Here is a 23,698-nt window from a genome sequence, read left to right as displayed (position 1 = left end):
GTGTATTTGTTTAACATGTGCCGGCTTCTTCTCCACCCCAAGCTGCTCCTCCACCCCAAGCTGCTCCTCCATCCCATGCTCTTCCGCCCATCCCACGCTCTTCCCCCCATTCCATGCTCTTCCCCGCATCCCACGCTCTTCCCCCCATCCCATGGTCTTCCCCCAATCCCACGCTCTTCCCCCCCCATCCCACTCTCTTCCCCCATCCCACTCTCTTCCCCATCCCATGCTCTTCCCCCCATCCCGTGCTCTTCCCCCATCCAATGCTCTTCCCCCCACCCCATGCTCTTCCCCCCATCCCACACTCTTCCCCCCCATCCCACGCTCTTCCGCCCATCCCACGCTCTTCCTCCCAACCCATACTCTCTTCTGCTTCTCCTTCCATACAAGCTTCCAGAGAAGTGTATTCACTGTGCTGGTATAAATAACCTTTCTACATTGTGTTGGTCTCTTATTTCATCATAAACTGTTGAAGATAGTTGCTGTAGTCGTACCATAAAATGCGAACAGGATTCCGAAGCATTTGAAGCAGTTCATCTGCCAAGTCCGGTTCTTTGGTTTCGTTTTCGTCCTGAGAGGGTAGCTTGGGCAAAGCATGCCTGGTGAATTGCATTTTCTTGAATTATTGCAGTGTCCACCCCCAGCTCAGCTTTTTTGGGAATATGAAATACCAAGTGCCTATAGATGCTTTAATTAACCATTTGCAGTTCTTCAAATGTTAACTTTCTGACCAATACATTTTTTATTGTACTTGAGTGAGACACAAATAGTGGGTGCACTAAATTTGTGAAAAAACTGTTTTTTAAAACAGGAATAGAGACTCTTTTGTGTGCGACAATATGACTGACAACGTGATGTGCAAAAAGAAAAAATATACTTGAAGAAAATTGCTTGTTCTTCGAGTCTCTACATGTTCTAGTTCCGCTTTTTCCGTTTTAACAACATGTTCTAGTTCCGCTTTTTCCGTTTTAACAACCCCCGCTTGCAGTGCCCCAGAATCTGTGTAATAAAGGCAGTAAATACATCCCTATTGCCCACTTTCAGCTGCTAAGCTTCTTACTGGCACGCCTCACGCCGAGAAACTAAGACGGCGCTGGGCGGGAATTGGAAAAGCAAACCTTTTTGGCGTAGTAGGGTTTGCTTATCCTGGGTATGCACATTATCCTGGACATGTTTGAGTTTGGGCTTTTGTTTTTCCCACTTTGTAAATACTATGCATTGCTTAATGTTTCTTTCTCGCTTACTTCCTTTTTCCTGTCTTTGCCTTTACTGTCGTTCTGCCTAATTTTTTTTCTCTCTCTTTCTTTCCCCACATCATCATTAGCATATTGCAGGTGTTTGCTCTCTGTACTATTGTGGGATGTATCTCCTCATAGAAATATTTTGTGAGCACATTTGCACAGCGGGCCAATATTTCGTTTATTACAGTGGACTATGATTTTGCCACTGATTCTTCTGGTCTCAGGAGGTGGCAAACGCATTAATTTGTAGCGAATTATGGCCCGTTTTCTTCGTCCATTAGGACAGTGGTTATTTCATTTTATCTGCCTGATGTCCCAGAGTACATTCAAGATGTGTAAGTGGTGCACTATATTTAATGTACATGGCTTTATTCTTTAGGGCCCCAAGCAGTGCACTTTTGTTTTTCTCATTCGGTCTCCAGCGAGCTGCTCCAGTCAGGTTCTCGAAAGGACTACTAAGAGAAATATCAGAGCAGACATGTCTTGATTTCTCACAGCCATTTGGAACAATTGTCATTCTGTTCAAAGGCAACATGTGCCATTTTCTCGATAAAAATCCTAAAATGCATAATTTAATTCATACCTCATAAAAGTGAGAGTAAGAGTGAGTGCAGAGTGAGAGTGAGTGCAGAGTGAGAGTGAGTGCAGAGTGAGTGCAGAGTGATTGTGAGTGCAGAGTGAGTGTGAGTGCTGACTGCAGAGTGAGTGCAGAGTGCAGAGTGAGTGCAGAGTGCGAGTGAGTGCGAGTGCAGAGTGCGAGTGCAGAGTGCGAGTGCAGAGTGAGTGCAGAGTGGAGAGTGAGTGCAGAGTGCAGAGTGAGTGCAGAGTGAGAGTGAGTGCAGAGTGAGAGTGATTGCAGAGTGAGAGTGACTGCAGAGTGAGAGTGACTGCAGAGTGAGTGCAGACTGCTGCACGCCACACACTGCTGCACACCACACACTGCTGCACCTCACACTGCTGCACGCCTCACACTGCTGCACGCCTCACACTGCTACACGCCTCACACTGCTGCAGCCTCACGCTGCTGCACGCCTCACACTTCTGCACGCCACACACTGCTGCACGCCACACACTGCTGCACGCCACACACTGCTGCATGCCTCACACTGCTGCACGCTGGTTGTGCTTGCTCTCCTGCCCCCTCGTTGGTTGTGCTTGCTCTCCGGCCCCCACCCCCTCGTTGGTTGTGCTTGCTCTCATGCCCCGCCCCATCGTTGTTGGTTGTGCTTGCTCTCCTGCCCTGCTATTGGCATTGGAAATGACAATGCAATTTATTTGTTTTAAAAACATAAATAAAAATAATGTCATGAGCAATGCCAATAGCTCTAACTTTAAGAATGCCGAGACCATTGCATTTAAATGCTTGTTTAGTCTGTAAGCACTATTTTCTTCAAATAGTTTCTCCTACTGATGGCACTACATGCTTTCCTGCAACATTCAGCTCAGCATGTGCACTTTCACTTTCTAAGCAGCCGGGACAACGGTGCCCGCTTCATTAATGTATTAAGGATTCATTAAAGGAAGTAAAGAATTTAGGTCAAATACAATAGGGTCTAGAAGCGAGAGAAAGGAAAAAAGAAAAAAAATATACATAAAACATTCTCAGTATAGTATAATACGTAAATTATATGTTACGCCTAAACAGTCAACAACGTGTATTTTGAACTCGTGCATTATTATTAGTTTAAGATTGGGGTTTTATACTTTCCACCAACCGACAAGATATCTACAATCAGCTTCCCTCTCACTCGCAGGGTCCCACAGGAGCCGCTGAACCCATAGCGATGGGCACTCCTTCTAGCATCTGGCAACCAAGGCTTGGAACGATCTCCCCCCACACCTCAGGACCGCTCCTTTAATCCAGCAATTCAGGAAAGAACTCAAGACATAGCTTCTTTAGTGCCTGCAGACCATCACCGGTGATCAGCTGCGCTATGTAAATGTTTGATGGATACGAATCTCATGTTTGAAAACATTCCTAATTCATCTGAAGGCCTAATATGCAATAACAGTCAATTTTCAATTGTAGAGTTCAAGCAAAGGTGGCAATATGAGCAACTACGCAGTACAGTGAGACATTTTAATTAAAGATCTATTTTAGTATAGTAATATTTCTTTTTATACTTAAGTGTCATAGCGAGAAATTGAATCCTTGTATGAGGAAAAACTACAGCACTGTCCCTAAAACTTGTACTTGGCCGAACACGCCAGGTCTGCAGGTAAATCTTAACGTTTATTCTTCTATACCGCACCGGCTCCTCGTCAGAGTGTATTCTTAAGGCCACCTCATAAATCTCCCCGATAGGGACCTCCCTGCCGCCAGATAGAGATAAATCATAGCGCGAGACAGTGAAGCATGAAATGATTCTGTTAACATGTCATCTGTCTAGAATATATTTTTAAGTCTCCGGCGGAAGGCCCTAAATTATGAGGGAAGGCAAGGTGGTAGTTGGGGATTTGATACTTGCAACCTCGCCCATCTGCTGCCTGTACTTCCCACTTCCGCTTTCGTCGTCCAATCATAAAGCAGAACGCTACCCAGTGTTGACGGCCATTACAGTGAACCACTTGGAAGTGAAATCAGCCATGAATCCTCTGGGTTATGCTATCTCGTGAACAGTATTACATCATACAGATAACGTCTTCGCAGCTAGCAGCTCTATGAAATTTTGAAAAGAAACTAATGGGCAGGATAAGTAATGTGGCGGAGAGGAGATAAAGACCGTGCATTGGAGGCAGAGAATTATGGGTGTGGGTATCAGAAGCACGGGGGACACACATTATATTCAAGCTACAGATAAAAAGAGCTTATTAATTTCGCCTGCCTCCGGTCCTGGCGGCCGCCTGCTTGATGCAGTATATTGAGTGCACGGAATAATACAATACAGTCCAAGATATCATTATGTTTGTATAATCTTTTCGCAAAGTCATTGAGCCCAAAACACTTGACAATCGCATTAAAAAATAAAGTGAAAATATATTCCTGGATATCAATTCACGTTCTCGGACAAGAGAGTCATTTGCATAAACTGCCAGGCGTCCGAGAAGGAGTGTTTTCAGATGAGAGACTCGGTGATGCAACCTGAATCTGCTGGGATGTGCGGTGGCCTTTGTGGGTTTAAGTGCTACGGCTGGTATTAGGTTTGTAAATAGCCCCAGGGCGGGAGGGGAAAGCACAGCACACTTGTCAAAACTAGACATGTTACAGTGGGTCACAGCAAGAAAATACATAAGAATAAATAAAAAATATGGTCCAGTGGGGCATGAAGGCCAAGGGCAGTTAGTCTTGAGGAGCTAAAGCTTTTGTGCATTCAGATTTGAGAAACACTGAAGTGCTTTCCTTCGATAAGGTGGCGAAAACACATAAAACATGTTTCTCAGAAACGAGACTAAGTTCCTTTTTTAGTACTCCACAAGCCAAGAACTTTTGATTTTGGAAAACAATATACAATACATAATATTCACAAATAGGGGGCTTTGCATCAGCCAACTTCAACAATTGGCTTCTTTGGCCCAGATTCTTCAGTCTTTGGCTTGAGACATTGCCAATCACATCAAGGGTCACCACATTTTCAGGGGGCATGTCAGCCTTGATCTTGGGGACGTCCAAAGGCCTATGAAGCCTGGGGGTCCTTGAAGTTGAACTCTTTGCCTACTCCTCGAGTGCCTCCAGGACCTGAAGGCACCAGACAAGGTAGTCTACTTTGACCGTACTAATGAGTGGCCTTCAAAATCTGATGAAACTGATTAACAGCAGTTACAGTCCACATCGTGATTATGAGGTCCAAGGTGTTTCTCCAATTCTGCTGATTTTCATGCAGAGATTTTGGCTGCTAAAAACAGCACAAATCTCTGTGGGAGAATCTGTTTGGAAAATGTGTGATTACTGGGGGAATCAGACCTAGAATTACAGAGTCTTCTGGCAACTCCAATATTTTAAGGGGACCATGAGGGTCCTACTAGTAGTGGTCTCGATTTTCCACCCCTTCGGAGTTATTGATATGGTAACTCTGAGGGTGGGGAAAATCTGGGCCATTTCCGGACACTCGTAGTGAAGGTCATAGCCCATCATTTTGTAAGGGTCATGAATGTGGGTTAGAGGTGTCACATGTAAACACATAGGGGACAATTTACATATTGCTTTTTTTAGTGCTTTTAATAATAGCGCAATAGTACTTCTCATATACTACAATATGCTATTCACCAACCTTTGCTTCCACTTCTCCTACATTTACTGTGCAAACATCTCTGCAAATCTATGTTTTAGTAGTAAATGTGCAAGGAACAGGAGTGGCTGCAAAATGTGGGATACTTACTACAAATTGGGAGGAATAAGGAGTGATTTACAAAGGGTTAAGGAGGGGTTTAGGGCGGGACATGCACCCAACCACCAAATAGTAAATATGTGCACTTGTGCTATTCACCAACTGCACTTCTATTGTTATTACAGCCAAAAGGACTCAAAACTGTGGTAAATGTACTCCAGCTCAGAACTGGAGCAAATTCAGCACTACCCACAGTCAACTACTGGTACTTCAATACCCTCCATAGAACCTGTTAGGAAATAAAGTCAAATACATTTTTTTTTACTTTTTAAGAATAGATATGAATTCAATTTTATGTTAAAACTATATATAAATAATGCAAATATTATTTTATACGTTATGTTTACTAACCTCTCTAAAAATAAAAAGGAAATGTACATTTAAAAAAATGCTTAAGTTAATTCCATATATAAATTTGGTAATAAATAAATGTAAACATTTTATTAAAGGTGGGTGTTTTTTTAAATAAATCTTTAAAAAATCTTTTCAACTTAATATTACATTTTTCACAAATGTATTTCGAAAATCAAGTTACTAGCACTGTAGCTTTAATATATGGCCTAAAGTTCCCCATGCTGTACATTATAACGGATGTACGATGGTACAGAGCAGGAAAATACCTTGTATGCCTTTACCACACATTTTTTACCATGCATGTTTTTACCATGAATATGCTTTTACAACCACGCATGGTGTTTACATATAAAAACAATGTATTTGGGGGGATAGGGCCCTCAACTTACCTTAAATGCATGGTAAAGGTATTCGTTATAAAGGCATGCACGTGGTAAAAATATGCATGCTAAAATATGCGTGGTAAAGGCACAACAAGGTAAAAACCTTGTTGTAAAGGCTGTTGCCCCCATTATAACTGACACCGGTGTAAAATGTTCCTTCAATCTGCCTACTGCCACATCAATAATGCACAGTACTTTCCTACTTTCGTTTCGAAACATCGACCTCCATAGTAGTTCCTCAATATGTTAATATTCACCTTGTTCCTTTAGCTCATATGTAATTTATATATAGACTTCAGAAGACACGTAGACATTGTACGGAATAGTGTTGCAATCAATTCTACATAGGTCTTATTCCCAATGTTACATCACTCCAGGACCTGAGTCAGAAGCTCTTTGTCCTAGCCTTCCGTGTTACATTGTGATCACCTTCATTCAAAGCATTTGCTCCACATGTGAAGAGACTATTTCTGCAGCACACGGCATGCTTTACTCTCAATTCAATTTAAAACAATGCCGTACAAATATAACAGATGCTTTCAACAAAAATTGTCGTCAGCAAAGTCTCATGGGTCAGTCTTTGTGTAGAATCTCTAACAGACTAGTCATTGTACAAATATATAGGAATACATCACTGAAACAATTTGAAAGATAATAGAGATAAAACAATATCTGTGATTTAGAACCTGGTGCCCAAGAGGATAGCCGTCTTGCTCCAGGGTGGTTGCTGCATCAGTTCTCTTGTGTCTTTGCTCCATCTATTACATCCAATATAACCACACCATTGATTGAGTGAATGGTATTTTATCAGCTAATTTTAGCAATTGTAGACCCATTGCTGGCTTCCCCATTTTGAGAATGCTTATGGAAAAGGTAATTACCACAATATTGCACGTACACCTTGACTACTGAAAGATCCTCACATCTGATCAATCAGAAGTTTGTCTGGTACTTCTCAATTTGCTGCCCCTCTCAGCAGATTTCGGCATGGTGAACCACTATTTATTAGTGCCCCTGCTCAAGGGGCTTTCTGAGACCACCTTCATAAGGTTCTCCTACTTTTTCGGTCATACCTACAGACTGGCAGCAGAACTATTCCATCTAATTCACTTTGATTGGGCTTGTGTTCACCCACTGCCCATGATCCTATGGGATCACTGACATAATATCGAGGGACAGAATATCGACAATCAAAAATATCGTTGAAAAAATATCGAAAGACAGAATATCGAGTTTCTATCTACAAACAGGTAAGTCCTAAAATATCGAGTTAAAAATATCGTTTACTAAAATATAGTTTATAAAAATATCGACTTTACTAAAAACAATGTTAAATTAAATTAATATTAAAAACGTAATTACTAAAATATACTTAAAAATACTTAAATTAACTTATTATAATTAAATAATTAATGAAAGTTATAAAAAAAGTTTTAATTCATATTTGATAAAACATATATATATAGTAACAAAATATAATTAAATAATATCCAATACTATTAACGTACAATAACAAAAGTGTAAAAATTACTATTCCCACTCCAAAGAGTGCAATCGTAGGGAAAGCGTTGGATAGCGTAGGGGTTAAAATGACTATTCCCACTCCAGTGGGTGCAACAGTAGGAAAAGAGTTGGATAGCGTAAGGATAAAAATTACTATTCCCTCTCCAAAGAGTGCAACAGTAGGGAAAGCGTTGGATAACGTAGAAGTAAAAATTACTATTCCCACTCCAGTGGGTGCAACAGTAGGGAAAGCGTTGGATAACGTAGAAGTAAAATTTACTATTCCCACTCCAGTGGGTGCAACAGTAGGGAAAACATTGGATAGCGTAGAGGTAAAATTTACTATTCCCACTCCAGTGGGTGCAACAGTAGGGAAAGCGTTGGATAGCGTAGGGGTAAAAATTACTATTCCCACTCCAGTGAGTGCAACAGTAGGGAAAGCGTTGGATAGCGTAGGGGTAAAAATTACTATTCCCACTCCAGTGGGTGCAACAGTAGGGAAAGCGTTGGATAGCTTAGGGATAAAAATTACTATTCCCACTCCAGTGAGTGCAACAGTAGGGAAAGCGTTGGATAGCGTAGGGGTAAAAATTACTATTCCCCCTCCAAAGAGTGCAACAGTAGGGAAAGCGTTGGATAGCGTAGGGGTTAAAATTACTATTCCCACTCCAGTGGGTGTAACAGTAGGGAAAGCGTTGGATAGCGTAAGGGTTAAAATTACTATTCCCACTCCAAAGAGTGCAACAGTAGGGAAAGCGTTGGATAGCGTGTCGTTAAAATTACTATTCCCACTCCAGTGGGTGCAACAGTAGGGAAAGCGTTGGATAGCGTAAGGGTAAAAATTACTATTCCCACTCCAAAGAGTGCAACAGTAGGGAAAGGGTTGGATAGCGTAGGCGTTAAAATTACTATTCCCACTCCAGTGGGTGCAACAGTAGGGAAAACGTTGGATAGCGTAGAGGTCAAATTTACTATTCCCACTCCAGTGGGTGCAACAGTAGGGAAAGGGTTGGATAGTGTAGGGGTCTAAATTACTCTTCCCACTCCAAAGAGTGCAGCAGTAGGGAAAGCTTTGGATAGCGTAAGGGTTAAAATTACTATTCCCACTCCAGAGAATACAACATTAGGGAAAGTAAATACTTCATATATTATTAAAAAAATTAAAAATGTATATCTATAACAAATTTATTAAAAATAATTAACAATTTAATATAATATATTAATTAATATATTAAAATTACTAATTAACAATAATTATTTCAATTAGTTACCTAATAATACAAATTAATTAAAAATTAACAATTAATTATTTAATAATTAAAAATTAATTAACAATTATTTCGAATTAAATACAATTAAATAAATGTTATTATTTAATTAATTATTAATAAATTACTTCCCACCCTTTTCCCCTATAAACCCACAACCCGCTACAGACAATAAATTATTAAAATTAACATAATTAGCAATTAATCAATTAAATTAAATTAATTTGCAAATAAAATTTTAATAATTACCCATAAAAACTGAATTAATAATTAATTCCAAATAAATACCAATGCATAATTTTACATATTTAATTATGATTTATTTACTTCCCACCCAATTCCCCTATAAACCCACAACCCGTTACAGAAAATAAATTAGTAAAATTTACATAATTACCAATTAATCAATTAATTAAATTTAATTACCAATTAAAATTTAATTAATTACCAAATATAAATTAATTAACAATTAATTAAAAATTACTACCAATAAATACATTTACATATTTAATTCATTATAATTAAATTACTTCCCACCCTATTCCCCTATAAACCCACAACCCGCTACAGAATTAAATTACGTAATAATTATAAAACAAAATTCATTAATTAAAATTAATTATAACATAAAAAGACACTTTTCACACATAATATAACATAAAAAACACTATAAAAAATTAGATATTATTAAAAAATCGATATTTTTTACTATCTATATTATATACTTCGATATTTTAACTTTCTATATTTTTAACAGTCGATATTACATCACTTACCTTAAAAACGATATTTTGGATATTTATATTCTGTCCTGTCGATATTTTGTCCAATCTATATTTACAACTCAATATTATGTCCAATCGATATTTTGGACTCAATATTATGTCTGTGCACCAATCCTATGGCTTTCTTGTCTATCCTAGTTCCTTACTCCTGATTCCAAGGCTTTTCTCCTGTGTTTAGGCCACTTAGAGGAGCATTTCAATCTGAATATGTTTTGATTGAATGAGTAGCATCCTTCCACTGCTGATGTCTAGACCTTGCATTACTGTGCATATGGGACGATTTTCTCTCCCTCTCTTTCTTCTCTCTATCCCTGTTTCCTACTACCTTTCTCCTTGCTCTGTTTAATGAACATCTGGCTCTCCCCCGCATCTGCTTCCAGAGTGCTCTATTCACCACCCACCATTAATACAGCAGGGAAGAGCCACCATTGAATGATTCTTACCCCGTTCTAAATGACTGACTGTCCGCAAGCATGTGCACGCCACAGTGGCCATCTTGGACTTATTCTTATAATGCTCAATTAAAAACCATTCTAAAATGGTCCCTCGGCTTGCTCATGAAAGCATATCCACTGTGATCATTGCAGCATTGTTTTTTCACAAATTGTAACAAATTATTCCAATATAGCTGCTGTGCATATGCACGCATGACTAGCTCCTTGGAATGCGTATTTAATTCTTGCTACACAAGCATGAACATCTTGATACTCATTTTCACAAAACCTTTGAAAAAATGTTCCGCAATGATCATCATACCTAAGGTCTAGGTAGGAATTTAAACAGCATTTTATAAACGTATTTAGTGTGGTTGTTTATGACTTCTCAGAGCAAGGTGTGGGAATCTATGTGCTATACATACTCTGCAACAGTCTCTGGTTGTATCTGAAATAATCTTTATTCTAATACACTCTTGTGAACCATTATCTACGAAGACAGGTCAGATCCTTGTCTGTTTTCCCCACTTTGCAGATTCTCTAGGCTAGACTCATTGGTCTTATCAATTCAATTCAATTCAATAATAACTTTATTCGGTAGTTTAAAAAAAAAAAAACATAAAAGTTCACATTAAGCAGATTACATTGGTCTGATCTACCCGGGGTGGTGTCCGATTTACTCTGACTCACTTCACTTGAGATCATATGGGTTGTCTGCTATTTTGAATTTGAGATGTCTTATCAATAGTGCAAAGACCACAGACGTGGCTGGTACTTCAGCCGCTTTCTTTAGCAAAGAAAAAGTGTTCTCGATCCGTTCGAAAGAGAAATTACACTTAGTAGACAAAAGTACGCCCAGGTTAATGGAATGAGGTGAAATGGGCTTTGCATTCACTTTACATAAACTCCCTTGGAAGTTTATAAATGATTTTGCTCTGTTTCAAAACAAGCACATTTACGCGCATCAATGTGTAATGCTGCTGGACTGCACCATGGACGTCATTTAGGGGTCAACAGGGGTCTCAGCTGCGAGCCCTGGCCTCAGAAGTGGCAAAATAAGAGCTTGGAACACAAGGGCAGCTCGCCCCTACGGACGTCGTTGGGAGCCATTTTACAAGCTTTTTGTCAATTTTCTATTGCACTAATAGTGAATAATATTTTGCCATTCACTATTCGTGTAATAAAGAATGGATTGCAATTAGCTCGAATATTACCCTCCTTGGTAACTGAATGAAATAAAAAAATGTTTGAAATGTATGTTGTTTGGTTGCTTGCAAGTGAACGTGTGTTTACGTGAGAGCGAGTTTGTGTATGTGTGAGTGTGTATGTATTCATTAACTTGCATGTGTGAGTTAAAGTAAAGGTTAAATGGGTGTGATGTCACTTCCTCTACTCGTGACAATTTGGTGAATTGATGTTTATGAATGCAACATCCACCTTGATGTCTGTTGAACAGTTAGACATATATATTTACTTATCTTATAATCAGGCAAGCATTACTTGGTTGATTTATGTGTACGGTCACAAACAAAATCTGTGCCTTATAGTTTTTGTTTGCTGGTTAACCAGTTGTTGTCAATTAGCCAAGTGACAGTGAAAATCCAATAGGCCACACCTTGAACTGTAATTAGAATACATTTCTATCAAAAGGTCTTCTCGGGTCTTATTTTTCTGCAGCGCTGGCACAGACACATAGACTCAGGAGTTTTTCTTAGATCTCGTGTTGTGAGTTTTTAGATGAATCATCTTTTTATGTTGATTTTACACCTGTCCCTAATTTTAATTGGGATCCATGTTATTCTTCTAACCAGTTATCTGCCGGGGTTTTAAAATACAACTTTTAACAGTGTATTGGTCTTTAGAATTACCCTTACATTCTGCACCTCATCTATAATTTAAAACAATCAGCCCTGGGTGTTGTGGTTATTACCAGTTATGACCGGTGAATATAAAGTGTAAAAAGAATATAAAAAAAGCAAAAGATGACTATAAGTTGCCAATTTTTCGTCTCGCTCTTTAAATTATGGAACAATGTTCATCCCAATAAGCAATGATTGAAATCCAGAAATTGTGTTTCAGGGACTCAAATTATGAGGTTTTAAAATAAAATATTGAAATAGACAGTCTGCTAGAGACATGTAGAGACAAGCAGGCCACCCAGTCTTTGCTCAATGATCTTTTCTATTTTTTCCCCAAAAGGAAAAATTCGGTCAGGCTACATTTTGCAGCACAGAATGAAAGATTATAGGTGCTGCCTTTTCTACACACAACAACGAAATGGGCCCGATTCACAAAGGCACTTACGTGTAGTAAAGTTCTGAGTGTGGAGTCCCCACACTTGTGGCAGATTCTCGGCACGGCACAAGGCAGAGACTGTGCCTTGTGGAGATTCTGCCAGAGTGCAAAGATTCCATCACGAGTTCAGAGATTCCAAATTCAGAGCTTTACTGCATGTAAGTCCCTTCATGAATCGTGCCTCAAGTGTCTGCCACTATGTGGTGAGTACATGGTCCGTAAATAGAAGCTACAGAGGAGTCCTTTCCTGTCATTCCCCAAAATGGTTATGGTTAAAATACTAAGGGACTTATTTCGATGGGACCGACCGACCTCCAGTCGGCGCTCCTGACCGCCTAATCACTATGGGACCGCACCATACTCCCATTCCTGAATGGGAGCTTGTGTTACAGCCATAAACCGTCCATAACACAAGCTCCCGTAGAGGAATGGGAGTCTGTGTTTATCCCTACACCCCGTGGCAGGCACCTCAAAGTGCCTGCCACAAGGCGCTTGGATCAACAAGGGGGTACCAATGGCGCCCCCACGACCCCCACCTGGAGGCTGACTTCAGAAGGGGGCCCTGCTACGGTCTCCCAAATAAACTTCTATACAGGGTTTCCATGTCAGAAAGGCCGGCATGGAAACCCTGCCGGAAACTGTGCATCGTAATCCAGAAACGCCTTCCATTTGGATTACGGGTCGATCTTCGACTGGCAGACGGGCTCCTGGATGCCAGCAGGAATGACAGGCCTGTTTCAATTGTAATCAGCCAGTTGGTCTTGAAACCGATGATCTTGGTCGCAAGGCCTCCGACCTAAGGTCGTAGGTTTTACGACCGAGAACGTAATCGGGCCCTAATTGTTTACCCAGATGTTTGATGACAAAATATTCCAATATTTCTGGAGCTGGACATATGGGACCTGATTCACAAAGAGACCTACGTGTAGTAAAGTTACGAGAGCGGAGTCTCTGGCCTTGTGGCAGAATCTCTGCACTCATGGTGGAATCTCTGCATAAGTGCGGAAACTCCGCACTTGTAACTTACTACATGTAAGTCCCTTTGTGATTCGGGCCCATAGTGTTTAACACAAGTTGAAGCAGTACTCGGACCCAGTGTAAAGTTGTACTACACAGACAGAAACACCTCTTCAGCCACTGAAAAGATTGGACAGTGTTAAAGTAGAGGTGGGCAAGCTACCGAAAGCTCAAGCCAGGCTTGAGCCTGAAGCCTGGCTCTGGTTCAGCTCAAGATCCTGTTGGAAGCTTTCATGTGGCTCCTGCATGCCTCCCACCCTCTACCTAGGATGCTGCTTTTTAGTCAGGGCTGCCAACTTTAGGAATGGAAAACCAGGTTTGAGTCCTGGCGTTGGTTCAGCCTACTGTGATTTTTAGGCATATCACTTAATCACCTCATGCATATAAACAATGCATGTTACCTTAGTAATGTAACTGGTGCTCCGGTAAAGGGCTTGACCTTTGGGTCGAGTTTGCCCTATGTTTAAAAACTACAGAAAAATGCACTAAGAGGTAAAATGAAAGCCTTAACATAAGGAAAAACAAATTGATACCCTTTAACTGGCTGTCGGTACAAGTAAAAGCAGGATAAATAGTGGCTTCGCCCGCATAAATTATGTGATCTTAGGCAAATATTTAATTTCACCAAAACTCTTTTTTCTTCATTATTGCAAATAAAAACACTTTCAAATATGTGAGTTCAAGCTACCAGTTGTACAGAACTATTACTTTTCATAAGTATTTCTCAGGACAGTGCTATAATGTGCCATATTAATATCAAACCTTCCACATGTTAAAGAAATACACTTTTATATTTTAGGTGAAGTTTACTGTATGATATTCATAGCAAATATTTTCAACTCTCAGCTTGTGTACAGAATATTAAAAAAAGCAAAAGATGACAATAAGTGGCCACTTTTTCATCTCGCTCTTTAACCCGTTCGATGCTGATGACGGAACCGCTCCGTCATCAGCTGCAGTTGGGCTGTGCTGATGACGGAGCGGTTCCGTCATGGCCCGGCCGCCGCGCCTCGTGACGCTGATTTCGCGCCTGCGCGGCGCGTTCTATTGAGCGGGGCGGGCCATGACGGAACCGCTCCGTCACGAGCACAGCTCAACCGCGGCTGGTGACGGAGCGGTTCTGTCACCAGCATGCGGCCGCGCGCGCGCGACCCTCCCTGTTAGCGCTGCGGCGGAATAGCCGCCGCAGCGAAAGAGTTAAATTATGGAACAATGTTCATCCCAATAAGCAATGATTGAAATCCAGTAATTTTGTTTCAGGGACTCAAATAATGAGGTTTTAAAATAAAATATTAAAATAGACAGTTTGCTAGAGACATGTAGAGACAAACAGGCCACCCAGTCTTTGCTCAATGATCTTTTCTATTTTTTACCCAAAAGGAAAAATTCTGTCAGGCTACATTTTGCAGCACAGAATGAAAGATTATAGGAGCTACCTTTTCTACATACAACACCAAACGAAATGGGCCCGAATCACAAAGGCACTTGCGTGTAGTAAAGTTCTGAGTGTGGAGTCCCCACACTTGTGGCAGATTCTCGGCATGGCACAAGGCAGAGACTGTGCCTTGTGGAGATTCTGCCAGAGTGCAAAGATTCCATCACGAGTTCAGAGATTCCAAATTCAGAGCTTTACTGCATGTAAGTCCCTTCATGAATCGTGCCTCAAGTGTCTGCCACTATGTGGTGAGTACATGGTCCGTAACTAGGAGCTACAGAGGAGTCCTTTCCTGTCATTCCCCAAAATGGTTATGGCTAAAATACTAAGGGCCTTATTTCGATGGGACCGACTGACCTCCAGTCGGCGCTCCCGACCGCCTAATCACTATGGGACCACACCATACTCCCATTCCTGTATGGGAGCTTGTGTTACAGCCATAAACCGTTCATAACACAAGCTCAAAGATCATAACCAGACCCTTGGCTCAGCTCTGGCTCAGCTCTCCTTGTTAATTTGTTGGCTTGCCCACCTCTATGTTAGAGTCACCTTCTAAGAATAATCACTCACTAATCTGAGTGTGTTACCAGTGGCGGCTGCCACAACAAAGAGGTAGAGGGGCGGGTGGAAGGGCTGTGGGGGAGTGCAGAAGGGGCACACAGGGGGGGGTTTAATAATAAAGGCACACAAAAATTATTTTTAAAACACTTACCTGGAGCTGCCACCCACCTTGCACCTCGTCCTTTCTGGTCCCAGCAAGCACTGGGGCCGCATCACAGACTCCTTATGCAATCCTCACGCTGCTCACATAATATGAGGGCTTGGCCTGAGCAGGCTAGAAGGCTATCCGCTCAGACGAGGGAGTCTGTGAGGGTTTCTCCAGCCCAGCTGTTCAATGCAGCAAGGCTAGAGAAACCTAAGTGCGCATGTGTGTTTTGGTCGGTCTGAGACGACCGGCCAAACACATATGCGCACTTAGGCAGTGCACTTAGCACTCATCCTCCCCAAGCTCTGCCCGCCTCTCCCTGCACAAACTGGCTCAGAACCGGCAAATTAAAAATAAAACGATGCTAGAACATTTTTTTGCTTTTCATTTGCTGACTTTGAGCTAGGCAGTGGGGCGACGCTCCTCCGCCATTGCGGAGGAGCCGCCGCTGTGTGTTCCCACTTTGTTCTTCAAAGGCCATGCTCCAATGGGGTGGCATCCCTAATATGCAACCTAAATGTAGTTAATGAAAAAGCTGTATTGCTTCACAAGGTTGCTCTTCACTGATGCTATAAGCGCACACACCCCTAACAGATATTTTGCTCCAGCTGACTACTACTGTTCCTTTGCTAGGATTATAGTGTAACTGAGAGAGTGCCTCGGATTGATCAATCTATTGAAAGCCTTTCATAGCTAAAACATGAGCTGCAATTCTGGCAGCTCTGGGAATCATTCTATTTCCCTGCAATTTGTAAATATGTGTGACAAAAAAACCACTGTCCTTTCTAGTCAGTCACAATCAGACCTGTTCCCACACCTTCCTTTTGTATTCTGGGTATTATGCAGGTTCTCCTTTGCAGTCAGAAATTGTAGAGCGCTCTTAGGAAGTCATCAGATGCCAGAGGGACATGCAAATGGCAAGAAGGCCCTCAAGAAGCAATTACAAAATCAGATGCGTTGGTTCATATTTGACAAGACTTTGGATGCTGAAGGACGCTGCGTCCTCGTTGCGGCAGCTGACACTGCTTTATGGAAGGTTCACAGCAGGGGTGGCTTCTCTGCAATGATGGAGGGGAATCGACCCTCAGAGCCAGCCGGAGAAAAATAAAACAATATACTATAATTGTTTGGTTTTTCATTTGCCGTCTCTGAGCCAGGGTGTGCAGGGAGGGACGGGGCATGGGAGGAGGAGTGTTATGTGCACTTCTAAGTGTGCATGTATGTTTGGAGGCAGGGGCGGCTCTTCCACTAGGGGGGGAGGAGCGTCGCCCACTGCTTTCTCGCAGTGCGAGAAAGCCACAGCATAATATGGTAATAACTTTTGGTTATTACCATTGTATGTTTGCTTTGCGCAGTGCGGGTGGGTGGGTGGGCGGGGCTGTTCTGCTCTTTGAGCAGGGCAGGGGAGTAGTGGTTTGCCCACTCCTGTGCACAGAGTGTTTATTCAGCCGTCTCGAGTCACCAAAACCAGTCGCGCCCCTCTGCCCCTTCTCTGCCCCTTCTCCAAGCAGGCTGCATTGCAGCCTGCATGTAGAACTTGCCCACCCCACTAGCCGCTAGCTGGGTGATGTCCTGACCAATCACAACGCTGCATGCAACATTAAGATTGGCTTAGGGAAGGGAGCCTGGCTTCCTGCTTCCTGTTCCTGTCGCTGGCAGGATATCAGGAACAGAGAAGACGTGAGACCCGGCGAAAAGGTAAGATTAATTTAATTTCTTTTTAAAAATTTCCCCGCGACACCCCCGCAAATCCAGAGAATCCCACCGTTGCGACCCCTCGCGCACCCCCCCTACACACGAGTCATGTCGGCTGCTACTGTTTGGCCGGCCGTCTTCGACCTGCCAAACACACATACGCACTTTGCTTTCTCCAACCCAACTGCATTGAACAGCCGGGCTGGAGAAACTTCAGACTCCCTGTCCTGAAAGGACAGTCTTTTCAGACTGCTCAGGGCAATCCCCGCACTGCTCTCTTGGCATGAGAACAGTACGGAGAATGCACAGGGAGTCTAATGCTGCCCCAGGGCCTGCTGGGACCAGGAAGACTGAGGCACGAAGCAGGAAGCGAGCAACAGCTCCAGGTAGGTGTTTTTTTTAATCATGATCTCCCCGCACCACCTTCAGTCACCTACCACCTCTTCAGTCTGTCAGCTGCCACTGGTTCACAGTAGACAAGCACAAATCTATCTATTGGCACTTTTTCTTGCATAATGCAACAATATTAAAATATGCTGTGAGAGACCAAAATGATGATGGCATTTTCTATCAAAATGTCACTAACTTCAAGCGTGGCAACATCGCCCAAAAACTATATGACCAAATTCTAACCATATCAATGCCTAATCTTTTTGTGTTTGTGAGATTTTCGTCTTCTACAGGAAATCATGAACACAATGCCAACATATGCCACATGTATCAAGATTAATCTCATTTGCAGTAAAGTGTCAGTATCGCTTATACAAACATTTAAAATCCAGGAGTATAGGATATACATCGTCTAAGCAATCTAACTCATTAGGACATATCTGGTTCTGTCAGTCAGTAGGCCACAAGAGGCCCGAAATATCTTTTTGTCTCGAGGTCAGTGGCAATTCTTTGGCAAACAGTTCCAGTTGTTCTTTGCAGTATACCATGTCAATAAACCACTGTTTAATTTTGGGTACGGCTCTTTGGCCTCAGTGTATGGCCACTCTCCGTTTCGCTAACAGTAACACCATCGCCACAAACTTGTGATGGGCTAGTTGTAGATATTTAACCAGGCCAAGCAAGCACATCTGAGGAGTGCAATCCCCCAGCTCCATTACCATGTCTGATAGAGCGTTCACTACCTGTGCCCAGAATTTTCATGTAGGAGCACACAGCCGGGTTGTGTGTATAAAGTTCACCTCCATTGCCCCACATCTCAAACAAAACAAAACACCTGAAAACGGTGGCTGGGGTGTATTTGTTGTAAATATTTAAAATGTATAATTTACAAGTTACAATTGGGTGTGAGAGTGCCCGTTAATGTGCAACAGACACCCCGACCCTATGGTTCCAGTGGCGTGGCAAAAAGCGCATTCCGTTTTGCAAATGCCGAGTTCAGCACTGTCAGCCTGTCACCCGGCGTCGCTTTGTACAATCTGGTTTTCATCTTCAATGTAAGTGTGAAACAATTGTGTACGTGCATTCACAGCCAGAAATGTAACCAAAGAATAGAATACCGCTGTTCTGAATGCTTAGTGTGCATCGATCATGATGGTAACGTCCCCACCCTTTAACGGGAGGCCGTAATGTAATAATTTCATAGTAATGGTGCGTCAGCAATTTTCTGTAATATTTAGAATTACTACTTCTTCACCACCGGCTTATCCATTTACGGACAGTGTGTAAAGAGAGAAGAGATTTCATAAATTAATTCATGGAGAAAGGGTTTACACAATATGGGGAAAAATTATCCTACAAGCTTGATTAACTAACCGACAATACATAGGGTATACCTACTCAGCTGAGGTGGATTTCCCTTCCCACCATGGACGTCTCTGGTTTAAAGGCAAGTAGGGATCTCAGAGAAAAGCACAACTGAACTACTCAGATAGACTGTTAAATAAGAACCCAACCAACGTTGGTGGTGCCATGTAGTGTAGCTCCCAATAATCTGTAGGACCTGCACGTTTGTTGGACAACATAAACTTTGGGTGAGGTGGCTATACTGATTCTGGGCACCACTGTAGGATATGTTGGCCTGGAGACCAGCTAGCTCACAATGCCACCATAAGCTCTCCTAACTTTACCAGGGACTGAATGGTTTTTAGCAGCCGCTGAACATAAGAACTCTGACTCCTCAGGGATCGTAGAAACAGATAAGAACCTTCTGCTCAGTCACTCGTGCTTTCTTCTGCTCAGAGAAATATACAGAGAACACACAGTGGGACGTTTTCAATATATTTATAGAACCTATGTTATTCTTGTTTGGAATACATGTGCTGGGATAATCAGTAGACAGCAGCAGATGAAAGTGATTACAAGCACCAAAAGAGTAAATAGTACATACAGTTCTACCATGTTGCTAATACAGTGTATATATGCAGACATATAAACAAGGTAGTAATCTGGTGTACTCCTACTATGCAAACCCTACTCTGAGTGTACACAGAGTGTGTATGTGTGAAGCCAAGAATTCCCTAAGGAACGATCCTCCCCATTACCAGGTGGGACAGAATGTAGGAGCTCGTCTTAGTCACGAAATGGAAACCCCCTCACGAGATTTCAGACCACTGTGTGATGAAGTCTCAGCATGCAGGGACCCTTGGTATCAGCTTAAGTCCCTCCTCTGCTAATCTTTTGGGATGCTCGTTATTTATAATAGAAAGCAGCCTTGCAATGTGCGTTTAGATTTACGATGTTATGGATATGTAGAAAGCCCTGTTGCCCCGTGGATGCTGATAAAACAACATTTGTACATAGTGCGTAAAAGAGCCTTGTACATGATGTTTGAGGCATCGTGATAATGTTGTGCGAAGCTAGATGTGTAGGCAAAGTAGTTTCCGAGAAACTAATCCAACATTGTCGTACACCCAAATATGTGCACAAGGGCATGGCAGAAATGTTATTGTGAAAAATAGGACAATGTAAGAACTGAGCTGCTTCGCACCATGGGCGTAACCCGGGCACATAACAGTAATAGGGCTCCTGCACGTGACACTAGTGAGTGCCACAAGTATAGGAGACTTTGCAGGAAAAAAGGAATATATCTCTCTTATGGCAGCTTGAAGGTGATAGTATGTGAACGTTAATAGCGGGGCTGACGTTGTCTGTGTGAGATGTCAGCTATGGTAACAAAATTCCCCTCAGGATATATTTCCCCCATGGTGTGCAAATCTGCCCTGTCAAACATGGCGAGTGCTCCAGCCTTATGTGTGACCGATATGGCTGAATAAAATAACAGGGGGAACACAGAAGCATACAAAGGTTCCTTTTGAACGTGTCCCCCTAGTATCCTCTAGGTGCAGTGAATAGTGTTACTCCCCAGTTGAGAGACATCTGGATGTCTGTGCAGCAAAAAGGATGTGAGTGGTAGGGTGTGGAAATCATCAGATTTCTCTGCCAAGTGTGGTGTATAGGTGTGGGTGTGAACCCAATAGTGTGCAAACTATGCTTGAGCAGACAATGATACAAGTGTAAATCTGGTGCACTAAAACTACCCTGCATACTGGTATAAGGCTTATACTTTCCCAAGTAAAACTTTGAGTTTGTTGGACAACATAGCCATCAGAACTGTGCGAGTCTGATTCCATGAGCACCATCCGGATATGTTGGCCGAAGTCCTGGTAGGTCACAGTGCACCATCTGCACCCTTAATCTTACAGGGTAACCAATGAAAGTGCAACCTCAGAACATGACAAAGAAAAAGCTCTGGCCCCTTACAACTTTAGTTTGACTTGAGGGTTATTTAGGAAATATTGATTTAGTCGTCTTGAGTTCCTTACTAGTATGCATTGTTTGTTCTGGTCAGCTACGCACAGATGTACTTGGATATGCACACATAAGAGCAAACACAGCAGAGATCCCCGCTCTGTGGAAGCTATAGCCCCACCCACCCTCGTCCCCCCCACACACACAGAAAGGATAATAAGCTGCCATCCATTAACCCCTCCCCTGCTGATGACGGAACCGCTCTGTCATCAGCCGCGGTGGCGCTGTGCTGATGACGGAGCGGTTCCGTCATGGCAGTGAAGGGGTTAAAAGGCATATCACCGCTGCAAGTAATGGTGCTCGGTGTTGTTATTTCTAGCTGAATAGAGTGGCACAACAAGAAATGTCCAAAATTAACACAAGTACCTTTTAGCATTCCTGCCACACTCCCCAGTCACTGACACTCCACTTGGGTGCTCGTTTCCCTTTTTCTTTACATAAATATTCTGTGGGGCCATTAACCATGCATTTGTACAATCTCCCTGAATTTAATTCACCACTTTCCAGGACTGACTAGGGTTATGTAGAACTTTGAACACTTACATACATGTACTAAATTATTAAACGGGAGAAACACCTCAAAAAGCCACAACAATAGTAAGTGGCAAACCTTGATTAAGTATGGACTTGAGAGAAGTAGCAATGTGCTAAATTCAGGTGGTGGTCAGACGTTGACCAGTGCTTAATTTGTTTAAAAAAAAAAAAAGTAAGTGCCAGGGCCCTTCTTGGGAGGCCAATGTAGCCTCTTCCACCATTTCCCCCTGTTAACTCTGCCAATTATCATATCAACAGAACTACTGACAATCACGTGGGACAATTCAGATTATGCTAGGCCACCCAAAGCTATAATGGTGGCGAGCGGTAAGCATAGTTCTTTTGTAATGTATATTGACTAATTAAACACTGTTGTTGGTCTCATCCCAAAATTAGACAGACAGTGCCAGCATGTGGTGAACTGTCACTAGGACCGGTGCGGACAATTATGTGCCGGTGCCAAGCACCAGAAACCACTGGCTCAAATTAAGCACTGTAAAAACCACCAATCCAAATGTCACTTCAAAAGAGTTATGCCATCCAGCGTCATACACTATTGACTATGAAAGTGTTTGATCATCTAGATGGCACAAGAAGATTACTGTTCCTTGTGCGCTTTAAGTTGCCAGCTCACATTGTTCGTTATATGGAAAAACAGCAATAAACATACTTAAGAATAAAAGATTACTGTTCTTTCTCTGGACTTGTGGCAGACTGTTTGAACATGGATCAACAGTTTTAGTCAGAAAGAGAATAAGCAAATAGGTCATTGATGAGGCGTAGCGTATATACATCCCTGGGTACAATTCTGATGGGAAAGATAAATGCCTTTGCAGATCCACAAGTTATTGATGAAATTATGTCTATTAGGCGTAAATTTAGGTTCTGACCTCAAGCCCTTGAGGAGCATGCAATATTTTGTTGAGGTATAGTTTGGATGTAACCTGGCTTTGCTGGGATCTCTGATGAGCCACTGAAAGGGCCTCCTTCATCTGGCTGTGCATCCTGTCAGTATCACTTTCAGCGGTGATTCTTGGGTTTGCAGTTCCCCTATCTCCTCCACTATGTTGAGTGGCCATGCAGTCAGAGACAAGACATGTTTTTGTTTTTTCACCTACTGAGGACCTGATTCACAAACAAAGTAGTAAATCTGCAGCTGCAGATTAACGTCTAAGTATAAGTGCAAATCTCATTTTTTCTGGATTTCGCAAACATTCCCAGGAATACGCATAGAGAGTGGTGTCAGTCAAAGGTTACCATGTGTACTGCTGGAAAGGGCATGTGACATGACATCCGCGGCACCCCAGCGTATCTGACGATGATCTATTCCCAATTCCACCGTGGAGAGGGATCGAGTAATTATACCACCATTTACAAGGTGGAAAAGGGAAGAAAATTATTTTTTAAATGCTGACAAATGTCCATATTTGTGGGTATTCACAAACTTCAGTGGGATTTATGGATTCAGAGACCTTCACACTTGTGTTGGAGAACTCCACCCACTTAAATGGGTTTACAGCACCCTAAAATCCCTTTGTGAGCTCTGGGCAGGTGTATAGGGTCGTTTTGGGTATACACAAATTTACCCTTGTAAAAAGGGCCGTGAATATCTACATTTTATTGCCTGCATATTAAAATTGGGCCTTGTGGTCTATATATTCAATGTGGTGTGAGTGAATGCAAAGATGTGAGCCCTACATAGATTGGTTCTTAGCATCTATCAACATTCACTGTCATCTTTGGTTTCCTTCCAGATCCACAGTGTGGAATTAAGTACATTGCAAAGGATAACCTTTTGTTTAATGCCTACAGTCTCTCCCCTGCCCCCACCCCATCTGCTGATGCAGTGGAATCACACTGCAGGCACTAACGCTCCAGCCATTGGCAATGCACAAACGTAAAAGATTACATTTTGTACTGCAGAGGATATCTTGTTACAGTTATAGCACAATAAAAGGACTCAT

This window comes from Lissotriton vulgaris, chromosome 2_1 (assembly GCF_964263255.1).
Source record: "Lissotriton vulgaris chromosome 2_1, aLisVul1.2, whole genome shotgun sequence".
Taxonomy (NCBI): Eukaryota; Metazoa; Chordata; class Amphibia; order Caudata; family Salamandridae; genus Lissotriton; species Lissotriton vulgaris.
The sequence above is the reverse complement of the archived record's forward strand: the minus strand, read 5'-3'. Positions refer to the sequence as shown.